Source organism: Calypte anna, chromosome 9 (genome assembly GCF_003957555.1).
Source record: "Calypte anna isolate BGI_N300 chromosome 9, bCalAnn1_v1.p, whole genome shotgun sequence".
Taxonomy (NCBI): Eukaryota; Metazoa; Chordata; class Aves; order Apodiformes; family Trochilidae; genus Calypte; species Calypte anna.
The window spans coordinates 19462856-19475545 of NC_044255.1; the positions used below are offsets into that span (position 1 = coordinate 19462856).

The 12690-nt window shown below is 36.2% G+C and overlaps 1 protein-coding gene across 1 annotated transcript in view; it reads right to left on the bottom strand.

Moving 5' to 3' along the window:
- The window catches only part of NAALADL2 (N-acetylated alpha-linked acidic dipeptidase like 2), a 189653-nt gene that overhangs the window by 23465 nt on the left and 153498 nt on the right, over window positions 1-12690 (bottom strand). The window lies entirely within an intron of this gene.

Below are 12690 nucleotides of genomic sequence, written 5' to 3' on the forward strand. Positions count from 1 at the left end.
AACACTGACAAAAACATGCAAGAAACTTTCATTCATCTTCCTCCTATCTTGATACTGCAAAAAGGGAAAAAATAGCTGTAGGGCTGTGCTCTAAAATGGAATGATGGCTGCAGGGGATGGTGATCGTGTTGATAAAAATGTGGACTGAATAGAATCATATTGCACAATACTTCCCAAGGTGTTGTGGGTGTTAGAATAATACCTGTCCTTCAAAAGCAATATGGTAGTTGCTGTGCTGAAAGTAGCACTTTAATCCTACCAGACAAAGCAGTAAGAAAAGACAAGTCTAAATAATATTAAAAAGATTAGTACAGCAATTGAAAAGGAAAACCATCTCCCAGGAAAGTTGATGAATACAGGGTCGTATCAGAAATACAAGTTTCCTGGAGAAAGATTTATAAAAACCCAAATACGTTTCTAAGAAAGAATGCAAGAAATACTGTTCTTTGACCTGCTACAGGCTGCTTTGGGTACAGAGACTGAGGGAGTATGCAATATATCAGACTGCAGCCTACACTGGAGCAGAGATGTACTGTGAAAGTATTGAGATTTATCTCTAGAGAACACAATAGTGCAAAAGGCATGAAAGAGAAATCCAACAAACCATATATACAATGAGGAAAAATTAGGGAGGAATAATAGGTCAGGTCATTACCAGGAAAACCACAGAACTAAGAGTAAACTTGAAGGAAGATGAATTTGGACATCTGTGTAACATCTCATGAAACTTTTAACCAAACTTCTCAGCTGTGTGGGCCATTAATGCCTGAAGACCATTTCATTCTCTCTCAGTGATTATACACTAAAGTCTCTGGGTTGGAAAACATCAGAAAACACTGGTCGTAGGAATATCAGAAAGGTTTGTGGAAATACAAAAATTAAAACTGTAAAGAAAACAGAATACTGCACAAAACTGTATCCAAACCAGGTTGATCTAACCTAGGCATAAACTGTAAAAATGTGGTGCTAAATGTCTAAATTCCCTGCAAACCCCTCCTTGACTTGCACTGAACTCTTCAAATATAGAATTGCCCAAAACAGTAACAACCTGGAAGCTGCTATGAAAAAAACAACTGTGGCAATAAAATAACATCCTGTTAAAGAGGACACTGTTTGGAGCCCAAATGCATTGAATCCTGACTAGTACAATATCACACCAAGCATCTGAATTCTTCCCTGACACTCCATTTCAGCAAAAAACCTTCACTGAACACTAATGCAAGATCCATATTCATAGGTACATTTTAGGGAGGGATACAAACAGCTCTACTGTGCTACTGATACTATTCAGTAACTATTCTGTTACTGAAATGTGTAAGAACACAAAAGTATGGAAAAAAACCCCTCTTTTTTAAGGCATGAAAGTGGCATTAAAAAGGAAAACACCCTAGTAAGCACCCTTTCTTTATATCATTACCTCCTAGAGAATCTGGCTTAATTTTTATGTTATTGCCTTATTTCTATTTCTTCCAAGCATTATTATTTTGCTTTCAGCTACATAAGACCAAACTTGTTTTCTCTTTCCTGTTCAAATAAAGTTACACCATCAAAACGTTACAACTAACTGAAGCATTTTGGAAACTTTATAGTATTGTCTGTAATACTGCAGCCATTTCTGTGTTAGGAAAGAGGTAACAGTGGTCTTTTAGTAAATCACCTACTTCATAGGCTAATCTGGAAGAAATCGATGCATAAAGGAGAGCTCAGAGCATTGATTTGAACAGAGTAAGTAATAATGCTGCAGAAGCATATATCAAACCCACATAATGCAGCAAGACAGCAAAGGCTACTGATTTCTTATTTATAGTCTTATTTTTGGATATGCCATTTCCCCCGAGTACAACACGGAATATACACAGAAAATAAAGACAAGCTTCTGCACCCTTTTCCCTGTTAAAAAGTGGTACAGACTGACTACTGAATTATTAAATGCAGGAATAAATTAGCAAAGAGTAAAGACAACAATTTTCTCATAAAATGAAACGCTAATGCAGCAAAACTGACTCTATTCCCATACTGAACTGGTTATAAAACTAATGACAACTTCTTGAATAACATTTATACATAATAATACACAAAAAATACACACAATAATTGATGTTAACATTTGAACAATCATAAAGTCTAAAGAAAAAAATACTGTTCAAATGCTAATTCTCTAATTCTTTTCTTATACAATTTAAAATTAAAAAACAATGATTAACATTTCCATTCCACTTGGAAAGGTATTCTTCAGGAAACAAAAAAGTATTTCATGAACTTCCAATTGTTTTAGAGATAAAACACTGATAAAAACCATAACAACAATCATAGAGTTATACTGAATATTGCAGAATAAATGTGAATATTCAAAATAGACTTATACCTAGGTAAAATTTTTTCAAGGTCTTTCCCCTTCCAGGAAATTAACATCTTTGTAGGATGGAAATAATTGTGGTCCCTGCCTTTGCCCCTCTTATGCCCCACAGATCCCAAAAGCAGATCCCAAAAAAAAAAACAACCCAAAAAGCTATTTCCAAAAATGTGGGTGTTAAAAATGATTCAGGGTCTCATAGCACTTGCTAGATGCAGCCACAGGTCCTTCTCTCTTACAAAGTGTTGGAACCCACCCATTTAGAAACTTATTGCCTTATTGCAATTCTACCCAGCTTATGAACCAAGGCAGCTTGCTTCCTCAGATATCTAAGATGTCTACTAACAACTCAAAGTACAGCTATTGGCACTCAAAATTAAAAAAAAAAAATTAAAAAATAAAAATAAAAAAAGGAATACTTAAAATCCATGATACAAAAATGTGAATGACACCAGTCAGTGTTTTTCACACATACAGAATCAGCTTTGCTTTCGGCGTATGCTGTTGCTGATCATGTCTTGCAGTGGCAGATCTTAAGCACTATCTATTTTATCTATTTTTACAGACAGTGCAACCCATCTTCCATACTGTCACATGGTGAGAAACTTGTAAGATGAATAAAAAGAAAACATATTTAGTGGATATGAGGATATGAAAACATTATGCCTGGTAAGAGATCAATCTGCTAGAATAAACCTCAGCATATAGTATGCAGGCAGTTTCTTTAACACAGAAGTTCACATGTCACTCTTGGTTTCTTGCCTTTTTTTTTCTGTCTAGTGAAATTTGGAACTGTGTACTATATGTAGCCTGTGTGCTATGCAAACCTCCGTGGGTATAAGTGTTGAGTCTTTAGGACATTTTTAGTTACATTAAGAGTGTTAAATCTGAACAGACATCTCAGATCTCTTCATATGCCAAGTTACAAACACCATAACTTAAAAAAAATCAGGTATGTTTATCTTTCTGTGAACACTGCTCTCAGTAGTGCTGTACTCCAATTTTACCTGCTGGAATGAATTAGACACAGCTGCTTGAAACCTGCACCATGCAGAGGCAATGCCTTTATATTTCCACCTTGTACCTCTGCAACATCCTTCTTCTTCTTTCCTGCATTCTATAATTTTCAGGGTTTTATTACACAATTTTATATATATATTCTATGACTTCTCGAGTCATGTGTACCCTCACACCTTGCACCTCTCCCTTAACACATTATCCATGGGATAATTTGGGAATAAATCTCTGTGTTTATTAAGATTCCCTCTCAGAACCACAACATTAGCAACCCCAAATATTTAAATAATCAGCCTTCCCCAACCTCTCCGCCCAGCAAAATTAAATAAATATCTTTGATAACGCAGGCAAGTTTCCTCAATTTGCTTTTCCCCTGACTTCCATCATGTTATCAGGTTATTTTTTAAATTAAGCATGAGAAGTTGAGTCTCTTTTTAATGAAACCTGTTATTCCCTGGCAATAACATGATTTCAGCAGCTCGTATTACTGGATGAATGGCAGGGATCACAAGACTCATGATAAATTAAAGACTATTTTTAATACTAAGATTTCGATTTACTGAAAAAAAAAATTCTGCATAATCAGTCTACTACAAAGTTGTTTTTCTTACGTTTATCACCCCCCAAAAGGGTTAACTGAATCATACAAGGAAAGTCAGAGGCAGGAGCATGAGAAAACAACTAACTCTTTGACCTTCTATTTTTCTGACAAACCCCATTCCCTTGATTAGACAAAGAAGTAGAAATCTGGTCACATACAAGTTTCCTTTGCCCTAAAGCTGCCCACTTGTGGAAATTCAGAACTTTTTAAAAATTCTGTAGTACCTTATGTGTTTTTGTTCTTACTGAAATCTACCTGGGCAGCAGGACGTGTGTTTACACCACATGTCAAAGGATATTATGGGGTATCTGGCGTGCAGTCAACATTCTGTGGTTTAGGTCAGCAGAGGGCTCTCTGAGAAAGGACAACAACGAGTCTATGGCTACAGCAGGTGAACTGGAGCACAGCAATTCTTAACAGATACCTATTTCTGACCAAGGAAAATGTGAGTCATACCTTAGGTTTTACAAATATTAAACACTTTATTTCAACACCTCCATCCATCATTTAATATTGTTTTATTTACTCTCAGTGTAGGAAGTACTGATTAGGAAGTAAAAGTGACAGGGAACAAAATATGAGTTCTCCATCTTTGCTGCTATTCTCTGCACAGCAAATGAAGATTAACAAATCTTAATACAGTGGCAGACATAATCAAACATCCTGAAAGTTACACATTAAGACATGCCAGAATTATGATAGTTTCATCTGTTTACTCTGGACTACAGAAAGTCTCTGGTTACTTGATTGTATGCTACATTTTCTACATTTTTTTACCTGTAAAACACAGCTCCTTATGAGGGCAGTTCAGCAGTGCAGGAATGCAGCAAGAAAGGGAGAGTTTCTCAAGTGCTTCATTCTTATTATTACTTCACATAGACAGAAACTGCATCTCTCTGAAGCATGCAAGTGGCTCAGAGTTCGTAACTGTGTATTTCATATTTATGTTTGTCAAATTCTAGTGGCAGCTAGGTGCAAAGAAAGTGCTGAATTACCTTCTGGAAGCACTGATAGATTCAAGTCTCTTGCTTAAAAAAAGTTCATCACCTAGACTTTTCCCTAGTGTGGGTAGTTATGAGCAAGCAAAAGGATCTAACAGAATCTGCATGAATTTCTGCATGAGAAGCATCATGAGCTCTGCATGAAGAGGTCAAACCATGACATTACAAACCCTTTGCATTATTACAAACCCTTATGCTAGATTTCTTGAAGAGAATTTTAAAGTCTGTTCTAGCATTAATTCTTTTTTATCTCCTGCTTAAAAAAAAAAAAAAAAAAAGAAAAAAAAAAGAAGAAAAAAAAAAGGTTACTCTGGTTAACAGCTGCAGACTTTGGGAGTTACAAATAGAGAAAATTTTGCTTTAGAGCTGGGTGATTTGTATATAGCATTCCCATAAACCAAGATGCCACCACTGCACAGAAAATGACCTTTTAAACACTTTCATTCTGACCCACTTCTGGTATAACAGGAGGAGGGGGAAACTAGTGCTAGAAATCTTCTAAAGCAGCAATGTGAACTGCCTGAAGCTGGTTACAGGCAGTCCTGGGAAACAGATTTAGCTATTGTTGTGGCAGAGGGAGATGTGTATAATACAATGTGAAGCAATTTTTTTTAATAGATTAGAGGCAAAGATCTCTAATGACAATGCATCTGTGCAGAAACTGCACTTTGGATAGATCTTTACTACCTTAAACTTAGCTTATTTTTGTCTTTATTTGCATGTGTAATGCAGATACGTCAAGGGTAAAACATACAGCTAGTTAAGGGTGCATACAGTTTAGGACTTGAAATGTTAACTATTTATTTATGGCTTAATTTATAAGGGAAAGTTTGAAGTAAAGAAATTAAATGTCAGCTCAGAATATCAGATGATATAATTTATCATCAATGTAGTACTGGCATGAAAACACCCTGATTAACAGCTTGGACATTACACTCTTCCATGTTATTGAAAGCATTTGCTGTGTTTGCTACCAGTTCATGAATCACCTTCCTCTGACTTCTGCATGTGTTTAAGACTCAAGCAGCCTTCCTTACCCATGATGCAGGATAATCAAAGAGCAAGGTGATAAGGCTCAGCAAGATAATTGGTAATTCTGTTAACAGTTGCCAGACAGTTGGCTGGGTCCTACCAGTCTGTGAGCCTTACAAGTCAGACAGCAATGACTAGCAGATAAAATAAGTCTGCATTTAATCACCCAGATGCACCAGCAGAAATACAGACAAGCTTAGTAAAAACAGTGTTGTTTTACAGTCCCTAATTAATCAAAGTATCTTCTCATATGCACCAAGAGACACGCATGAACCAAGAATCTTCATGAATTAGGACCAATCCCAGGATCATATGTAGAAGACATCCAAGTACTTACTAAGTTTCTATTTGATCTGTAAAGTTAGTTCTTAGGACAAACCTGCAGGACTCATTCTGAAACTTGTGGCATTTTTAGGAACTAGACAATAGTCATCAGAGGAGCAAAGTAATAAAGAAATATGCAGCAGGAAGCTTCAACATAGCTTTCAGTTTAGACCTTGATATCATCATTTTAATCACTCCCCGTTTACAGAAATGGATTTGATTTAATTGAAATCCTGAAAAAAAGTCTCTAATCACACTTCATCAGAATGCAATTATTACTCAAAGGAAGCCATATGTACTATTAGGCACTCTTAATTAAAATAATATATATTATCTGCTTCAATACCTAACAGTCATTCTTCTTGATGTTCATTATTCTTTTTCTTCCACTATTCTGACAGTACCTTTTTTTTTCTTCACTATTTTTCCTTATTTATAACCATTTCACTCATGCACATTTTCAGTATTAATGTTCATGATACTGGGACACTGAAATGTGTTAATAAGCCACCACCTGTAAATTTCATAGCATAGCACAACCTTCAATTGGGTCACACCTGATGGTGTGGAAATGCTAAAGCAGGAGCCTTAAACTATGTTTTGCCTGAGAGAGAGAGATGAGCTAGAGAGAACAACCAGGGACAGCAGATGGCAGAAACTGAATCTGAGTTTAAAAACTCAAAAGTATAAATAAGGGGCTGAGGTTCCTTGGTTGAGGATGATGGTTCCTTGAGAACTTGGAAAACTTGGTACTCAATTCAGCACAGACCCAACAGAATAAGCATTAAGAAAAGATTCACATGAACATTATATATTAAAGTCTTCCTTTTCAAACTCAGGAACTCTCAGCTATTAATAGTTATGTAGAGAAAACAGCCTTCTTTTTTCTCTTGTCAAAGATACCTCAAATTTTTCAACTTAGGTCAACCTAATCAGTGAGGACTGGAGCACTGAGAGTTGATTAAACATGACAGATTAGCCCTGAGGGAGTGACACTGGTGAACCACAGTGCTGAGGATCCAAGGGAAGCTGAAAATACATAGTTCTGTAGTATAAAGATCATAGGAAAGACCATAAACATTATCAGACATGTTCCACCTCAGGGGAGGACTCGATGGATATTACACTGAGGCTTCTCACAGACATCAGAATATACAGCAATATCCACAAACTCCCTTTTCTTGTTAGGCAATTACTCCAGTTAGGGTTAGATCCTGCTCTATAATATACTTGCACAGAAGTTACCAAGCCAGAAAGGTATTTAATCTTCCCACGAGTGTCATAATTCAAAAATTCAATTTCTGTGAATTTTTCCCACTACTTTCCAAATCAGAATATTCATTCTTCAATGCATACAACGTATACAGTGCAAGATCCATGGAATATGAAGTTATCAGTTGACTTATATTCCTAATTTGAAAGATGAATATGTTTGGGACCAAACAAGCTCCACTGGGGAAAATGCCCAGTCTGACAAACTCTTTGAGCCTTAGGGGATTCCAGGTGAGTTTGATGAACTTACTGAACTATTTTATAATTAGCTGGCATGCTACTGAGGCTACCTATTTACCTGAAAAAAATTCTTTTACCTCTCAAATTTATCCCTGAATGACAATGTATTAAGACCTAACAAGGTCTCACACATAATTTCTCATCACATAATATTTATATAAACAGAGAAAGAAAACTTAGAAGAACCAATGCAGAATAACTCCTCTAAGTCACAAGGAATCTTAGCAGTAAAACTCTGTAACAATCTGAAGATAGAACTGAGATTTATTACCCTGTCTGTGTTTGTAATAATCCACCTTTTACTAAAATAACCAGATTATGATGGCTGTTTCATTCCACTGCACCCTATCCTTATGCAAGATCTGTATTAAAATTATAAAGGCAGCATGATATAATGGCAACAACAAAGATTAAATAGAGAAGCACAATGTCTAGTGTATAATCTTATAACACTGCAGAAGTTCCTACTTGCCTAAACTACAGCAGTTAATGCCCAAAAAAAAAAAACAAAAAAAACACCAAAAAAAAAAAAAAAAAAAAAAAAAATCATTGAACTATGGTTGCTCCAGGTACTACCTGTTTTAAATATCTTATTATTTATTATCATCATTAGTGTCTAAGTGCCAAAAATACATTACATGTCTCAGAAAACAACTGAAAAGACATCTACTCTAAAATATTTGTTGCTTTTCTTAATCATATCTGATAGAATACAAGAAAGAACTGGGGGTATGGCAAATGAAAGGCATAGCTTACTTGACACTATCTGCAGGTCCTTCTTGTAAGAGCACAGACCCTATGAGGAGAGGCTGAGGGAGCTGGGGGTGTTGAGGCTGGAGAAGAGGCAGCTCAGGGGAGACCTCATCACTCTCTACAACTCCCTGAAAGGAGGTTGGAGCCAGGTGGGGGTTGGTCTCTTTTCCCAGACGACTTTCAACAAGACAAGAGGGCATGGTCTTAAGTTGTGCCAGGGGAAGTTTAGGTTGGATATTAGAAACAATTTCTTTACGGAGAGAGTGATCAAGCATTGGAATGGGCTGCCCAGGGAAGTAGTGGATTCTCCATCCCTGGAGCTATTTAAAAAGAGACTGGATGTGGCACTCAGTGCCATAGTCTAGCAACCACAACGGTGGTTCAAGGGTTGGACTCGATGATCTCTGAGGTCCCTTCCAACCCAGCCAATTCTATGATTCTATGAAATCAGAATAATTAGGATATGGGGCACTTCTGGGGCAAGAAATTGACCACAATGCACACTTGATACTGGATTAAAAAAAAAAAAAAAAAAAAGATTTCAGAATTCATTCAATAGCCAAAAGCAGTGGGCAAAAAGCCTTTTAAAACCTTTCAAGTTCCTTTTCGTATCACAAACATTGGCCTCTGAAAATAGTTGCAAGAAGGAAAATGGCAGGGACTGTAAATCCTGTGGCAGGAGGAGTTACTGCTGGCATTGCCAGGTGGTCTGAGTTCAGCATCAGGAGGGCTGCACATGGGCAGCTCCATCTCTGTCAATTCCCAAATGTTTACAGCTTCCATAATGACAATGGCAGACACCAGACACAGTTTTAGCTTAGAAGATCAGACCACAATATTAGGCTGATTTTGGTAATATTTATCTTACCTCCACTCCTCCAGCATTACTCTGCACAAAAACCACATGTCCCTGGGACAGAGGTTTAACTACATCTTCACTCAAGTTCACTGCTTTTTCTGCTCAAGTAACAGTTTTCATCTGCAATAGAGGGGATGAAGGGGGGAACCAGTACCATCAAAGCAGAGGGTTTTATTTGTGCACAGAATAACATTAAAAGAGCCCAGTAGCTATCAGTAATTATTAATCTTCAATTAAAATAATAGCCATTTTTAAAAGAAAAAAGAAGGGGAAAAAAAAAAAAGTGGAAAAAAGAAAAGAAAAAAAAAAAGGCTATGCTCCAAGCCATGCAAAAAGCTTTTTAATTGTCAGCCCTGCTAGTCTGAAAAAGCCTTCACCCTATTCAGTTATTATTCTGGAGTTTTATTATAAAAGTGCTAATGTATATCAGAACTCTTTGATCTCAAAAAAATAAAGATTCTTTTACCAAAGAAATTAAGAACACAGTAGTTCACAGGAAATTCAAGTTTCCAAGCAGAGAATTAAAAGAAACAAGCAAAACTAAAGCAGTGTTCTTAAGTTAAAGCTATTTTTGTTGAATACGAGAAGGAAAAAACTTTGTGAGTTGTCATTCTGGATTATGAAATAGATTAACAACAGGCAAAACACCTTTCTCTTCAATAGTTAAATCTTGGAAGAAAGGAAGTGTACTATACTGGCAGGAATGGACTAAATGACCTCAAAGTTCTTTATTTTAAGCTAACGAGTGGTGGTAATTCATATATCCTGAAATCTAACTTCAATTTTCTTGAGTTACTGTGACCAGTCGTAGTCCATCCATGATTCTTTATTTCCATTCTGATTTGATATTCACAGGAAACGATGGCAGAGTGCTATGTTACAAAGAAAGTTTAAATGAATGCAATTAAAAAGAACTATGTATATCAAACTCTATGCACAAGCATTATCTTAAATATCTGAGGACAGAAGAACTTTTAACATACAGTCTTGTGTCTTACTCATGTGTGGCCAAAACCTGACTGAAAAGATTTCTGGTTCTGCTGCCTTTTGAGACACTACAAAAGCTACAATTATTGAAACAGAAATTTAAAGTTATTCATTTTTCATTCTCAAAGTCACAGTTAAATAATGTTTAAGATCCAACGAGTTGAACAAAAATGGAAGTGTGCAAGCTCACTTAAGCTCAGTGTGTTAGCTCTGGCCGTTTGGGGATATTAGACCTGTGCTCAAGACTACAACCAGGCAGTCAGCACAGTTCCAGGAACATAAAAGAAAATCAAATTACTCTGTGCAAGTCCTGAGGAGAATGCACTCCCAGTCTTCAGCTTCACTTTCCCCCAGAGACCTGGGCCAGGAAGAGTTACAGAGAGAAATGCCCCAACATAGCATCACTTCAGAACTGATCAATAAATTGGGAAACAACTTCATGCACACTAATAATTACATTCTAAGGGCTTGTTATTTTAAAATCTTTGTATATATTCTAGGTATTGATTTCTTCTGCTTTTAAAAGTCCAGCAGGAAACCTTACCAACAATTTACTGTGCACATAAATGGAAGATGAAAAGTAGACTGTTAACACTGACATATCATTTGTTTCTGGACAGGCTGAACGCATAAGATATTAAATAGGACACCAATTTATAGCTCTTTATTTTGGAACTAGTGCTCAGTTCCTAAAAATGTATCCTTGTACTGTCTTGTGTTACATAATTGCAACACAACTGTCCAAAACTTGTCAGGATTCGGATGCTTCTGTCACTGTTAGAATCTGTTTTCTCCAACAAGTAAGAAAAGAATTTCTCTTGCCAGTACAAAAATCACAGCCTTCCAATGCCAAATTCATTCAGGCTTAAGTCAACCAGCCAAATAGGAACCTTTTAAAAAGTCCTTCACACTCCTGCAATGTGGTTAGGAAAAGAAGGGGTCAGAAGGAGGCATGAAGAGGTGCAAAATTACTTGTTTCAGGTCTGGCTAGACTTCTGCTTTTAAAAAAAGTTGCTGAACCTTTTCTTAGGCAGCTCGTCAATGCAGACTGATGATGCAATAACTCTAACAGTATGAGATAAAAGCACTTACTGTAGGTTGAGACACTGACTGTACCCAAGTATCCTAAGATTTGCTTTTGTCTCTTTTGTTTCACTAAAAAAACCCAAATGGCTTTAGAGCATCCTTGTCATTCCAGCAAATCCAGATTAACTCAAAAATGTGCCAGATAAACAGAAAAAAGGAGGACTAGGAAAAAGGCAGACTATAGTCATGCATGTTTTACATTGGTACTGTCTTGTTTGGTGATGCAGCATCCACAAAAATATGGTCCCTACTAGAAAAAAAAAAAGGATGTTATGAATTTCTCAGATTGTTTTCCATGCTGTGTATTTTCAGAGGTGTGAGGAGCAGGTGCTCTAACAGGTAATTTCCATGGAGCAAGTTACAAACTATCTTGTGGATGCACTCTGCCCAGATGTATGCACTTGGCCTGGAGTTTGGTATTAAACTTTAGAAGTAGATGGGAAGTTCATAATCAAGACATAACTACTACCATACTCTTGCTCTCTTTTTCCTGTTCTGCCTGTGTTTCTGTGAGTTTGTTTATTTCTAACACAGTGGAGAATGCAGTAATATTTCCCTACGAAGGTGCATCCCTTCAAATCTCTAGGCATAAGCAGAAGTGATCTCATTTTCAACAGATAATCACTAGAGCAAGAGACTTTCAAAAAACATAGCCATGTTCTTTACAATTGTGTAAATATTCTATTGACAGATAGAATAATGCACAATATGTAATTCTGAAAAGACAACTAGATTTTTTGGGTGTTGTTTGCTTGTTTTCCTGTTGTAAATAAGCAAACAAATAATTTAAAAAAAACATTCAAACATAAAACTGCATCCAGTGAAGGATGTTTTGAAGTTTGAAGCAAATGAGATTCTTAATTTTGCTTAATTTTTTCTTTAACTGGTTAATGCAACAAAATCTACTTAGTGGTTGAATTACTTAACTTTTTTCACATTTAGCTATTTTTATGTGGGTTACATTGATAGAGCAGTGCTACTCAGAACAGTAAATAACTTAGTAAATCAGGATATGCTCTATTTCAATTGAAATTATATAACTTAGGTATTTAGAACACAAAGTTTCTAAAATAAGGTGGTTTAGAAAAGCACTTGAATGGATATCTCTAACAAACTTCACCTGGAAAAAAAATCTTACCCAGAAAAGAAATAGAAAAATTTCTGA